Source organism: Rhyacophila brunnea, unplaced genomic scaffold (assembly GCF_057557595.1).
Source record: "Rhyacophila brunnea isolate RB1 unplaced genomic scaffold, BYU_Rbru_1.0 scaffold_24, whole genome shotgun sequence".
NCBI classification, from domain to species: domain Eukaryota; kingdom Metazoa; phylum Arthropoda; class Insecta; order Trichoptera; family Rhyacophilidae; genus Rhyacophila; species Rhyacophila brunnea.
The window spans coordinates 17,848,709-17,864,165 of NW_028232904.1; positions in this window are offsets into that span (position 1 = coordinate 17,848,709).

Below are 15,457 nucleotides of genomic sequence, written 5' to 3' on the forward strand. Positions count from 1 at the left end.
AGCCTTGACCTCCATGCGACTCCAAGTTGGTTGAACGCAGAGCCCGCCACACCCATGCGGATTCCAAGCTCACTAGAAATACCACCATCATCGGCAACCGTGGCACCCAAGTATTTGAATCTGGACACCAGCTCGACGGGCAGACCAGAAACCCGCAGAGGAGTGTCAGTGTCGATGCAAGCAGCACTGCACATGGATTTGGTCTTAGCGGCATTCAGATGAAGACCCACACGTATCGAGTTATGTAGGTATATTGGTGACTGTATGATCAGGACGATATTATTATGCGTTATGACTTATGATACTACAGCTCACAGCTCAATTCCTGTTTATAGGCATATGATGCGCTTGACCAAAATCCATGCTGCGGTCGACGCATTGGACAAGCTTGCCATAAAATTTTAATATCAACGATAGCCAGTATTGCCATCTTTTCAAAGTGGAATTATAGTACAAAGTCTCCAAAATTATAGTATTTGGGGGAAAAATATAGTACGCGTTGTCATTTCTGTTGAAAAAGTATAGGTATTTTGTTTCTCAGAAAAAATAATAACGGAAAATTTGAGAAACTCCGACACCCCTTTTTATTTAGGTACCTCTTCCGACATTTTAAACCAGTCAAGGGATTTTTTTACGTTTTTTGAGCAATTTTTTTCCAAGTTCTCCAAATCTTCTTAGGTATATTGCGAAATTATAGTACGTTGCTCTAATTTATCGAACGGATATATCGAAATTTTAGTACTTTTTACATATTTTTTCCGATATTCAAAATTATAGTATTTTGGGCGTACTATACCTGTTTTATATCGTACATCAGTGGTTTCCAAACTTTACGTTACTACGCCTCCCTTTATTTCATTAAATACATTTTTACGCAAAGTACTTTTTTTTACTAAACGGGCTCCATATAATATGGATTTCATTGCATCTAATGCAGAAAATTCCGTTTCGCATACATATTGTGATGTTACGAAATGGTAGCAGTTTCTACTTGCATTGCTTTTCTTGACAAAGTATTATATTATTCTTCAATTCGATTCAACGAAAATTTAACAAAGGTTTTTGTTTCCATATAGCCATTTTTATTAGTCAGGAAATACACTACAAATAATTATAAAATAAAATTCTATGTGTGAATTATCATCAATCACATCAAATTGTATCACACAGATACATAGGTATATTATAAAATGTTAATATCCTGTAACCGAAACAGCACCGCAGGCGACTTTTTTTTACTAATAGAACGAACTTGTGGTGTGTGTTTATCTCAGTTAACTGGTCGATCCACAACACCGGGCCCCCAGGCTGGAGCCCTCCCAGCCCCCCTCTTGTGGGGGCCATGCACAATAGTATAGAAATGAGGTACGAGTATAATAAAATTAGTCTCCATATCTGGACTGTTTTTATGTAGTTTATAACTAGCTGCCATTTATAAACTATGCACTTGCAAACTGCAAACTGCAAACCTGTGGCTACATTATTGTGTTAATTTTTTCGCGCCTCCCTTTGCAACAGTCCACATCTCCCCAAGGAGGCGCGCCCCCCAGTTTAGAAATCGCTGTCGTACATAGTACGCGGACCAAAATTATAGTACAATACTATAATTATAATACGGTTGGCAACACTGACGATAGCTAATAATACCAATCAATAGACAATAACAATAATTTATTATCATAATACCTATCCCTAAAGAGAAACGGTAAAAAACCTCTATGCTACGAATATTATTTTTTATCCACATTCACAAATATTACAACCGCACTATTTGATCAAGAAAACCATCGTTGGTTTGATTGATTCCTCAGATGATTTGTGGGTTTTTACGATGATTTTTTTAATGTGCCGTACAGAGATGGTTAGAGGGACACGTATACGTGCTTCATTGACCGCTAACGACAGCTGATGGCTCAATAGTCCGGACATGGCTGCGCGCCTAAATTAATGGTGAATACAGAAGCGGATTAATAAACATATGCGGAAATTTTCTGTAGCCGCCCGAATTGAAGCTTATCTTCTGGGCAATTGCAATCATTAACATATATGTTTCATAAGAAGAGAATTGATATTACTAAGTTAGTATTTTGTCGTTTACCTCGCCTCGCGAATATTATCTATATGATCTTGGCATTACGTTTGATAATAAACTGACATTTAGTGATCATCTGGTTACCATCATAGTTCATATTGTTACGCTAGATATTACATATTCTTTATAATCTTGAGAATGGGTTTATTATTTGGGCACCGAATCAGTTGAAGTACGGCATTATTGTGGAGAGGGTTCAGATTTTTTTTAAGATTCCTTTACTTTCTCTTACTATATGCTTACATACTGTAGTCTAAACGTCCGAAGAGATCTATATGTGGCTACGTAATTTTTCCACCTTAGACAGGGTGTACCTAAATGTGAACTCTTCCGTTCTCCGTATCTCTGATTACTATTTTAGAAATGGGGGAACGTCAGTTATTTGTTCTCCCAAGGTGCATAATTAACCTGCCATTGGTAATGCCGATTGGGTGGGCAATAACTATGTTCAACCAAATCGATTCGGGTATTGATATATGTATTATAAATTCTAATATTCTATTCTATTCTTATAAATTCGGACGTAGTTTTATAAATTTTAAAAACCTAATTAGTTCATCCATGTAACCACTAAATCATTTTTATTGTTTTTATAATACTGCTTAAATTTCTTTGTTTTTGAAGTTATACTTCTTTTGGGGCGTTTGGTAGAGAGTGAAATTGAGAGCTGCGCGCGCACACCGTTACGAAAGTGCGCGACAGTATGAAGTTAGCTGCGAATCAGTCAGTTGTATACAAACGTAAGTTTGATAGTAGAATTGTTCCGTTGCCTAGGCAATGAATTTATTATTGTCGGCCATCTGAAATTCCTTACGTAAACAAACGATTTAACGTCAGAGTGGCAGTTGTTACTTTAAAAATAAAAACAACGAGAAATAAGTTCATAATTTAGTATGTAATATAAGTTAAAGTGTATAGAAATAAACCAACAGCGCTCCAATAAGCGGCCCTTTTTCTTGAGTGTGTAATTTAACAAGATAATTAAGAGCTAGTAGAAGAATCTAGGTTATCACAAGTTTTGTTTTTCTTTTGTTACGCCAAAGTAGTATAACTTCTCGCGTACATAAGTACACACACCGATTTTTTTCATGTTGTGAACGTCTTGAATTTGTAATTTATAAAGTTAACTAAGTATATGTAAATAAATAAATAAATTTGAATATGAATTCTAAAGAATGGTGATGTTCTTTTTATGGTGTCATCTCCGATCGCCAAGATGACGTATCTAGACTTCAAACACATGTCCTGGTCATAGAAGTATAGTTCATAGTTTATAATTACTTCATTCGGTCCTGAACTAATAGATCATATTATTATTCATAACGTTTTAGCTGATGAATTAATTCAGTGTTTGCCAAACATTATACATTACATTATTATATTAAATTTACACTCACAATAAGAAGGTACTGAATACATCGGTGAAGTTTTTTGGTTTTGACATAATTAAGGCGATGATACTCTTCAGTGTAAATGTATTTTCTGCGTAACTATCCTTTTTACCAGGTTTTTATTAGCTCGTATTCTTGTTTGTCCAAGATTTATATTGGACGATTGAAGATTTTTAACTAACTTCCCGACTAGCTAGACATTTGAAACTTTCAGAATATATCAGAACACGGCGACAATGCATTCTTTTAATACTTTTAGCCATTTTTAAGCAGAATTGAATTCATTTTCAGTTAATTCTGCTTTGTATGGAAAGTTATTATTGTTGGTTGCTATATAACGTATAGGTACTAATATATACGTGCGTTACTATGGGAATCAATATGAAATGTCAAAATGATATTTCAGTATTCTATAATATTTATTCAGTAGGTACTTATTTCTATCAAGTACAATAAAAAGTTTTTATTAATACATAGGATTATTGTCAAGTTTATATGATTCAACATAAAATTTAAAAACGTGGTATATGAAAAGTTATTTTTATCTTTTAATTTAGATGATTAGTTGTGGCTCTTTTGTATACTAATATGTAGGTAATACGTGTGTGTATTTTGCCACCTCTTAAATCCTGTCGCCTGAGTGCAGCGTACCCCCAACACCACCGCTTGGCACGTCCTTGCCAATCGACATATCCATAATAATTTCAGTTTAAAACACTTGCGAAGCTATTCTCTACACAAGGTGGATATCGACGGCTAAAGTGATAAATATTACCACTTAATCATATATATGTATTGAGGCGGTTAATTGTTACAATAAGTTACCCGTCTAAACTGTCAAAACTGTATATCTCGCTCTAAAAGTTAGTCAGTCTTGGATAACTGCTCCTGTGGGTCTATTCTATAGACAAGGCAGCTATCGGCAGCGATCGACGGTAGTTTATAATATTTATGTATTAAGGTATTAATAATTATTGTTACAATACATTATCCGGATAAACTGTCAAAACTGTCTATCTCGCTCTAAAATGTAATAGACAAGAGAGGGGCTATTAAAACTTGGCACTTTTTGACCGTTTAGATTTTTTCTTAGAGTTTAAACTTTAGACGGTTAACTTATTGTAACAATAAACTTCTCAATACATAAATATGATAAACTACCGTCGGTAGCCGCCTTGGCGCTAACTGATTATAGCCCCCATAGTAAAATGGTTAACGATAGAACAGTACCCGCCGCATAGACACAAGGCTAGAGTGTTAAATCTTCCAATCATAACAGTGTATTTTTTTCAAAAACTATATTGTAGGTATATACAGTTTAGCAAGCGCTGAAATATGCTTCTTCAATAAGCTGTACATACGCATTGGAATGCCAATCCACGTGCTTTCATAGAAGCTATTCATCATTGTCTTCTTCTCACAATACAACTAGATACACACTACATCCTGTGAAACAAATTTACTGGACCCACAAGGAACCTTAAAAACCCGATGACTCACTATTTATTTTCTTTTGTTTTCATTTTTCTTTGTATATAATATTTTAATAGAACAATAATTAAAAACGTAAAATATTCAAAGTTGGAATAAATTATATTACAATATGTTCTTTCCGTATATGAAAAACCGGCTGGAATACATGATTACATTATAATATTATTCTATGTATAGTATATCAGTGGCGAAAACTCCACACTAGTTAAATAATAACTTGATTATTTTATATTCTATAAAAATAATTTAATTTGCCAAAGACATCTGCCGTATATGTAGTAATGTATTATAAATATAGGTATACAGAAAGATTAAAAAAATATGACACAGCGCCATCTCTCTTTAACTGTTGTATCGGATTATTCAGCGAGAATTGCTGATATTATTTTAAATGGACTTTACCTTACATGATCTCAGTCCGTCTACTGCAATGTATGCAATACGGTAGGCTCTAAATGCGAAGCCTAAAATATTTGCGCATAACATTATTGTATATGAATGCAGCTTTGTCCAAAATAATAATAATTATTAATAAGATAATTTAAAAAATATATATTTCTAGACCATTCAATCAAAATAGATTGTTTTCAAAAATAAAAATTAGCTTTATCTAATAATTTTTGGTGTGTATAAATGTTTAGGAAAACACGTAATTTAAACTCATCGCTCAATTTTATATCGTCAGTGAGCTATTGAAATCTTATCGAAGTAGTGTGTCGTTGTCATTAGTAATATCGCATTATCTTCTTATTTCCTGTAAGTATTCCTGACAAATGTGCTTTTTTTTCTCTGATCTCCACAGCCCATCTCATTCCAAAAGTCACCATTCGCCACTGTATCGATAAAGATCCAAAAATCTATCTCAGAGTCGTTCGCTAAACCTCTTTGGACCTATGTTCCAAACAGCGCATCTTCTTCATCCTAGCGCTTTAACCAGCATCTGCTTCATCTAGATATGTCCAATTCCACTTTTCTTCAGTTCAGTAAACCCAAGATCTTTAAATCCAACTTCGTCGTTCTGGCTTACCGAATACCAGCTTCTTTGTTATACGTGATTCATTCATCTAAGGCGGCCCACTTTGACTGTGCCCCTGACACTTTACAAACTATCGAAATTGTGTATCATTGATGGATCCAACCACTACATCAGTAAATTTTTAAGAAACACATAATATGAGTAAGTGTATCAGTTAATCTTCTCTTCAAGAAGTCACTGGTAGAGGGGTATCAGTGGGTATCAGCACCTACCTAACTAATATAAAAGCACTAATACAATTACAATACAGAAATTAATTAAATTGGTGATTTAATGTGCAATTTTATAATATATACTTAAAGCAATTTTTAAAAGTAGGTAAAGTAACTAAAAGTTTTATTAGTTGTTTTGTAGATGGCAAGAAAAATATTGCTAATTATTAACTATTATTATAATTATTATTATTGCGTTAAATCAAAATAACATTACTTGAAACGAATTTGATTACAGTTACGTTAAAAAGCGGTAGTATCTCTTTAAACCAAATGAATAAAAATAACACTTAAAGATATTTCCTTACGTTTTGTCAAGTTCCATATTCGGAGGCTCCTAAACGTTTCGGTGTCATGCCCCTTCCTAAAATTCCAGACAGCTATTTCTTAAAAAATGATTATGTTGAAAATAAATAATATCTCGTTTTTGAACTCTTTATTCTACCGATACAAGGAGTCCATGGGGCTGGTAATCATAGTCCTGTAGTCAATTTTGTATATTAATTTATTTTATTACTATGAGCAATTAGTAGGAGGGTACTCGCCTTCCGAGGGTCAACTAATCAATGTAAATCCATGTCGTTAATTAGAGGATATAAACAACACGGGGTGTTAACAGTTCTAGCATCATGGCCCCCACATCCCGAAGCGGGCCCCCCTACCTATCGCTAAGGATATAGGCAGTGTGACGCTCTACAGTAACGCTTTCCAAATTGGGTACGCGGTAAAATTAATGTACATATTATTATGTATTTAGTGTTTTTTTTGTATAGATTGTTATGTACATCCATTTGAATTATGGAGTAATGGAAAATTGCATCGTAGAACCATATAATTTTCAATAATAATTGTATTGTGGGAAAATAGCGCCACAGGCGACTTTTTTTTGGTACTGTTCGGTTATACGGAATACAGCGGAAAACACATTTTGAAAATACCCGATATACTGGATTATTTGTTAGTTTGGGTTAGCTTAGGTTAGGTTAGGTTTGGTTAGGTTAAACTAACAAATAATCAAGTTTATCGGCTATTTTCAAAATGTGTTTTCCGCTGTATTCCGTATAACCGAACGGTACCCTTTTTTTACTAGTGAAGCAAATTTGTGAAGTGTGTTTATCTCACTTATCTGGTCGACTCGCCTCGCCGGGCCCCCAGGCTAGGGCCTTTTCAGCCCCCCCCCCCCTTGTGGGGGCCATGTCTAGCATCTCCCCAGGTAGTTAAGGCATTCCATAGCTCATAGCTTAGCTGTTTTTAATGGCTTTGAATCTTTTAACTTTATGATTTTCTTAGTTCTCATATTAAGTTAGTTTCTGGAAAATCTTTTATTTTGTTTGAGCCAATGTCCTATGATACCCTTATCAAAGAATCCTGAACCTTACCCATCTATATTTATCCCGGACACTTACACCGGATTAGTGCCAATCCGACCGCGAAACCAACAACAATTAAATGCAATTACAAACCAATAAACACCAATACTACAGGGTGATCCACGCGCAATTGAATCGTAGCAAAACCGTGAAAGTGTGCGCGTGAGTGACTTGGGAGCTAATAGTTCGGAACAAAGTATGCCAAAAGTTGGTAAGTCGATAATTTACGCACACAGAGTTAACAATCAATCATGTGCCCATGTATAAATTATGTTAGAAAAGGTCATCGGATATAATATAGGAAATGAACATAAAGCACAAAGAAATTATGCCTGATTTTAGACGGAATGTCAAATTTTCAAATTGAAATTACTCCGCAGCATTATTTCGAGACTTACCAACTTTTGGCAGTACCCCCATAACATATTATAATATTATGATGTTTATCGAATCTGAATCGAAACGGTCTCAAATCACTTTAATAAAAAATGATAAACCACATCCTAAATTCGTCATCGTTGTAGATGAGGATTCTTCGCGTCTCATCCGTGTCGATTATAATATGGTAGGTATAGAGCTTTGTCATATGAATTTTGAAACTACATATTATATATATTTTTTCTTATTGTTATACACATCTGATTATTTGAAATGCTTATATGAAAATATCTAGATGTCTTTACTAACTAATACATTAGACATTAAGTGGGAATGTCCTGTAATTATTTGCTTCGGTTGTACCTATTAGACGACTGTTGCGTGATCAGTAACGGAAGTCTTTTTTAAACGTGGTCCATTGGAAGATGACTCTCCGTAAAACGTCTCATTCGCTGCGTCCAACGCAACTGGTGCGTCGCCCATCAGGTGGCCATTAGATATAACATGCGCGATGCAGATATAGCATGTTATTTAAATGCTAATATTAATGCGTAATTAAATATTAATTAAAAGGTCCGCAGCGAATGGGTTCTTATTGATAATTAGTTTCAAGTTCGCATTCATAAACTTATTACACATACACACTTCGCATTCGTATACTTCATCAATACATTATATATTGATAATGGTATCTGCAACGAGTTCGAAACGTGTAGGAAAGAAGGAGGAAGCATAATATACATATATTACGATAACAAAGAACCGTGAAAGTCTTAAATATTTTCATTAGTTGATGGAGAAGAATGCGGCATAAGCACCTACATCTCATTCATGGTAGAAAATGCTTGTTCGCAAACGTAATTATATTTAAAATATAAATAAACGATAAGGTTCTATCTGCAGAAGAACAATTCAGGTTAAAGGGTAATTAACTAAATCAACTTCCCTAGGCAAAGTTAAAATAAATTCATTCTTCAATATTCTAAATCAATTTGCTGGATGAAGGCATCATCAAACTTTTCCCATTCTTCTCGGTCCAGTGTATGCCACGTAATTCCGAAGTACTTGACAAGCCAATCGTTCCAGTAGCATTGATTGTTTCGAATCTCTTCCGTAGCACTGGATGAGTATATCTTTATACGAACTACGAAGTCTAAAATCACTCATGGAGATTCAACATAACTTTGTGTTTTGGGAAATTCAGTTTTTGTTTGATAACAGCGCTGATTTGACTCATCCCTTTTCATCTTATGCACTCGTAAGTCGTAAGACAAATCTCCCATTTCTATTTACACACGTATATTATTTTTCTAGTGATTATCTCTTTATGTGATTGTTGTTGTATTACACAGGCGCTAGTCGCAGCAATATCTAAAAGAATTGAAGGGATAATAGTCCAGTCAATCTGTACTTTTTGGTTGCAAAAGTTGGGTTAGAAGATTTTTTTGTCCCCTACTTGTATATATGATAATGAGTAAGAAAAAAACGAGTTTGAAAATTCGGATAACTTCGGCACAACTTTTGGAAAGCAAAAAAACCGCAAATTTTTGGGATTTTTTTTTGGTTTTTCGCTTATATCTCAAAATTGGTCGGTCGTAGCAAAAATATTGTTATATACAAGTAGGTACGTTTTTTTCTATCTCTGACCGTTTATGAGATAATTGCTGTTGAAAACAGTATATATGTATTCGAAAACACGCTACTAATTTGACTGGGGAAAGGTGAATATTGACACAATCCCATTTGTCAAATTAATTGATTTTTCAGGAGAGACAAAAAAAAATTCACGGGCATATTGTTTCATCCAGTTTTATTATCGTTTAGTATTATTATTTTTAGTTTTGCGACACAATCCCAGATGTCATTGATAAGTCTAGTGTGGGATTTTATCAGCAAACTGTTGTTAACAAGTGGTGTTTTGTCAGAATCAATGTTTTTCATGGCCTTATATTCCGGACATGTGATATTTTATCAAAAATTTGTGAATAAAGAAATATATGCTCCCCAACGCCACCTACAAATCTGCATTATTAGTTAATTTGACTCAATTTTTGACAAATGGGATTGTGTCAATTATTACAACAACGAATTTTCTTTTTGTGACTCATTTGAGAGGCACTGCTTTTAGTAGTTTGAAAGCCTCTGCTATGCGTAATAATTTTTATAACTGTTCATCAATTATTGCATGTCGGCATTATTGAGACGAGTCTTTATTTTGCAAGCGATGCACTCGCAGTTAAAAAAAAAACTAGATTTAATAGACCTTGTGTAATGTCTTGTAAATACCACCTAGGCTTATACCACCGTATGTTTTAACTCCTAGTAATAAGAGATTAACTATTACATAGTAACTCTAACTGGATAATGTCGTTAAAGCAAGATCAATGGCGGATATAGATACATACCTACTGTCTTCTCGAAGAAGTTAATAATTATTACAACGTTTTCTTAGCTCGTATTTTTGTTTTTCCGGTGGTTATTTATCCAGTACAAATCTTGCAATCAATTTTTAATTAACTTCCCGACTAGCTAGACATTTGAAACTTTTAGACTGCATCAGAACACAATGCCAATGCATTCTTTTAATATTTTTAGCCATCTTTAAGCAGAATTGAATTCATTTTCAGTTAATTCTGTCTTGTATAGAAAGTTATTTCAGAAAAACCTGTAAAAAGTAAAAGACTATTATATTGGTTGCTATGCGGGTGGTCCTAGCAACTAAATTATTAATATATATGTGCGTTACTATGGAAATCAAAATGAAATGTCAAAATGACAGTTCAGTATTCTATATCATTGTTTGTTTGTTTTTTATTTACTTCATATTGAGCATAATAATTCAACAGAAAATTTAAAAACGTTGTAAGTATATAAAAAGTTCTTTTTATCTTGTAATTATTTTTAATATAAATAGGCATCAAGCAATTTATTAGCATTGATATCAGACAGGTGCGCACACAGCAAAGTCATAATTGGGGGGGTCATGGTCCCCACATTATGAAGCGGGCCCCTAGGCTAGGATCATTGTGCGGGCCCCCCTACCTATCACTTAGACTCATACCTATCACTTCTCTAATACACTCACTTGAATTATGGAGTTGTCAAATATCGATAAACAAAAATCAAAAATTGCATCGCATAATCAGATATTTTTAATTATTAATATTATATTAATAATCATATTATTGTTTACTATTAGTGCAATTTTATGATGTATATTTATCTCAATTGGCTGGTCGATCCGCCACGCCGTGCTCACTTAAGCCCGGGCCCCAAGCTAGAGCCCTGTCAGCCCCCCCCCCCCCTCTTGTGGGGGTTAAACATGGTTGGTATATTCTAAAGGGGTGGCAAGTTAAAAATTAAATAAAAATAAGTAAGTATATAGGTACATTATACAAACTTTGACATCAATGTCAATAAACCGATATATATTATACAAACATTTATAAAAATACTGATAAACGAGTTAGAGAAGTATTTATGGACCTTGAGAAAAACACCAGAAAACGGTTACATGTAAATTGTACGCAAAACATTTCACCGTGGCACAGTTCGCCATAAGCTTTCTATCGTAAAGAGATGACCGTGTACTCGACGGTCTCCAATTTTATTAGATTCAAAATGAACATTTAATTCAATTTTCATAGCTGATTTTGGCAAAATTCATGAATTCAAGAATGAAAACCTAACCTAACCTTACCTAACAAATAATCCAGTATATCGGCTATTTTCAATATTTGTTTGCTGCTGGCTTCCTATAAAGTTTAAGCCGACATGAACTGTGTTTTATTTAGACATGAATTTTATGTCAGTATACGACCCAAAGAGGTTGGACGGTCTTTAATATACGGCCATATATTTCCGATAAATCATTTCACGGTGAAGTGAAGCGCTTACTTTCATAAGCGGCTAAAACGGTTTTATGCAATTTATCTATCTTTTACTACCGTTTTAGCCGATTTTGAAACTAATGTAGATTATTAATAATTAATATCGACGTATTTAGCCGAGTTTTGAAATTAAAACTCAGACCATACTATGATAGATAAATATATTTATCAAAATATATATCCAACTCAAAATACTCAAAAAACCGTTTTAGCCGCTTTTGAAAGTAAGCGCTTCAAGTGTTCACGGCGAACTGCATACGTACAAGTTTCCAGACACGAAGCAGCACACGTCCAGTCTATCCATATGGGACGTCACTGATTTAGAGGCTAACACGGCTCACTACAGTATTGAGAATGACCGATAATTATTACGCAATTAAGGATAAGTGCATACTTTTCTTGCTTTCTGTTGTATAAAAAACATATCTTATTTTGCAGTAATGCTCTAATGATGCGTCGTTGAAACGAAATACTGAGAACGAGTCACATTAAATTAATAATGGCCGCCGGTAAAACTCCTGGACGTCAGCTGTCATCATCATTTTGATCAATTAAAACTAGAGATTCAATAATAATTGCAATAATTATATCTGTAAATTAAATTAAGACAAAAATGCTGTTATTACTTATTTTATTAATCTTATTATTACTGTCGGTTGAACTTGCTACCCAGCTGTCATTGACGTCTTATTTAGGTAATAATAAGATAATAATACCTACCTAATAAAATCCAATGAGCCAAAAAGCCAATAAAAAGTTAAATTTTTATTGATATAATAAATACGAGGTTGTTCATGAATCAGACGTGTTTATGGTCACTTAATCACTCTTCATGAAAATCTTAAAGTATTTTCCATAAATTGAGTAAGTCCTACCTACTTATAAAAGAAAATAATCAAATCGGTAACCGAACATGAAGATACAGAACGGTGACAAAACAGAAATAAAACATTCATTTTTGTCGTATCTATTTATAAACGAAATACATATTTATATATCATACATATGAATAATTTTTAAATATTATAATATAATGTATTATAATCACTGCATGTTGGCCATTCGGCGTAAAAACCTCAATTTATCTGCTCAATTTTGGTAATCATGCACTTCCACAGACTTATTAAACTCATTATTTATTTTCGTTGTACCTAGTCATCCAAACATTTTCAACATATACGGTTGAGAATTGGCCTTGAGAATTGAAAATATGATTTTTTAACATGTGGTCCATAATATCTGGTCTACTAGTTAATATAAAAAGGTCGTGTCAAAGTTGTTTGTGTCAATAAATTCGCTCTATGACTCGATCCGACTTATATTTCATCAGGGCTGTCGAAGACATAAATCATAAATATTTATAATTTTAAATTTTTATTTATAATATATATTATTTAAGTTTTGTGCATCTAATGCCGGGTCCACACTGGCAACAAGTTAAGTTGCTGGCAACCTCGTTAGATTTTACGATAATTATGATGATTATCGTAAAATTTTTTAAGCAATTATGGTAAGTATCGTAAAATTTAATGAGGTTGCCAGCAACTTGGTGCCAGCAACTTGTTGCCAGTGTGGAAATGGCTTAATATCCACTGTGGTTTACGTAGTGGCATGGACCTGGGGTTAACTAATTCAGGAAGTCAAAAGCCATGATAGAATTTTTTCCAGTTTTGGTTGCATTATATTCCGAAACTCTTCTGTAAAAATCGTTTCCGATTTTATAAATGGAAATTTCTCGGTGTACATAGTAAACAAACCTACGAATAAAAAAAGACAAGAAGGAACATACTGATTCATCGCAGTAAAATCTGGCAATCAAATTTGCCATTTTGAAAATCGACGATTTTGCGTAAACAAATATCACGTGGTCTGTACGTGTGCGGCAAACTTCGAATGTGTTTGTAATTTTGTATATTTTATGTTTGTGTATCACGCATTGTCGGCCATATTTGCCGGCCTTTCTGATTGCCGTGATTTGTACACATCTTCCTTCCTGTCTTTTTTTATTCGTTGAAACAAACAGTTTTTTTTATTAGTTATATGATTTATACGGTGTCATGTCCTAATAAGGATATTTTTTAAGATATTGAGCCATTCAAAATTTACACAAGTACCCCAAAATTCCAAAATGCCGGAGATAAATTCAATCATTTGTAATTAGCGTCTGATTTTATCGGTTGTCAATTTGGACGTAAATAATATTTTAATATGGTGTTAAATTTTAATTTAAAGTAAAACTTGATAATTTACAATTGAAACCCTATAAAATACCAAGATGGTGGCCAAAATTTGAATTTTCAATTGATTCACCATGTCAAAGTTCATGATTTTAGACAAAATGCATATTTTTAGCAATCCCGCTAGACTAAACCAATAATCGTAAAAAGTTTCGTCAACACATTCTAATATCATGTCGTCAGCAGAACTGCTGTAGTTTATCGCATAGCTAATATTTCCAAACCTGTCAGAGCCTCGGCCTCCACGGCATAGTACCCACCGTATTCATTAAAATCCGAATTTATCGAAAATGTCACAATATTAGGACAGTATCGTTGGTTTTTACCACACCCAGAGTCGATTCACTACTGCATGAAGGTCTCCCCAGGTAAATCTACTTCCTGTGTCCTGACGCACATGGCATTATTGTTAAAGCATATTGGCGCGCATCCAGTAGTCTCGTAGGTACTTATCGGGTGTTTTTAAATTATGTATTTTCAATAAAGAATGTTACATTCTTAAATCTTGTGAATTACCTATACGTTGAATATAAAACAAAAATATTGCCAAGTGCAAGTACGTAATAACTAAAATTTGGATAGATCTAGACACCAGTTAGTAATTTATTAAGGTAAGTAGGTAATTGAAACTTCCAAAGCCGACTGCCAAAATTAACGTAATTTGTAAAGCGCTTCAGATATGTAAAATATACAAGTTAATTTCGTCGTATTTACATAGGACGCACATGGTTCAATTTGCAAATTACATTATCGCGAATCTAGTGGATGCGGGTTTGAGTCCCACTGAGCGTCGTATTTTTACTAAATGATTTTTTCATATTATATCCCCTTGTAAAATTGGCATACTATAATATTTATTTTGTTAACTGTCAATTCATGGTGGAAATGCAATGTATTATTAATTTAATTAAATAAAACGCAAATTTTTTATAGTACTTTTTCCAATATTTATAAATAAATCTGGATCGGTTTCGTCCGCCTCAGAGGGACATTTTTAACTAAACCGAACGAAATTGGTCCAGATTTATTTATTAAAAGTGGAAAACGTATTATAAAAAATGCGTTTTATTAAATTAAATTAATACTTGATGCTTACTATAATATTTAATGTGATGTTTGCTGTAAATGAATCTGCTACTGGGCATATACTTTAATCGCTAGTCTTAGTAACATCTTTTCAGGACCACCTCCATCGAGAACTTTCTTCAACGTTCTTGGTCTTTCGTATAAAAAACAATGAGCAATTGAATTAATTAGTTTTACAGGGCAAAAAAATGCTTCCCTGGGCCCCTGTGATTCGTTTGTTCCATTCGGCCCTGGAATAAATTTAAACATCGGACGTGGGTGACACTGCCAT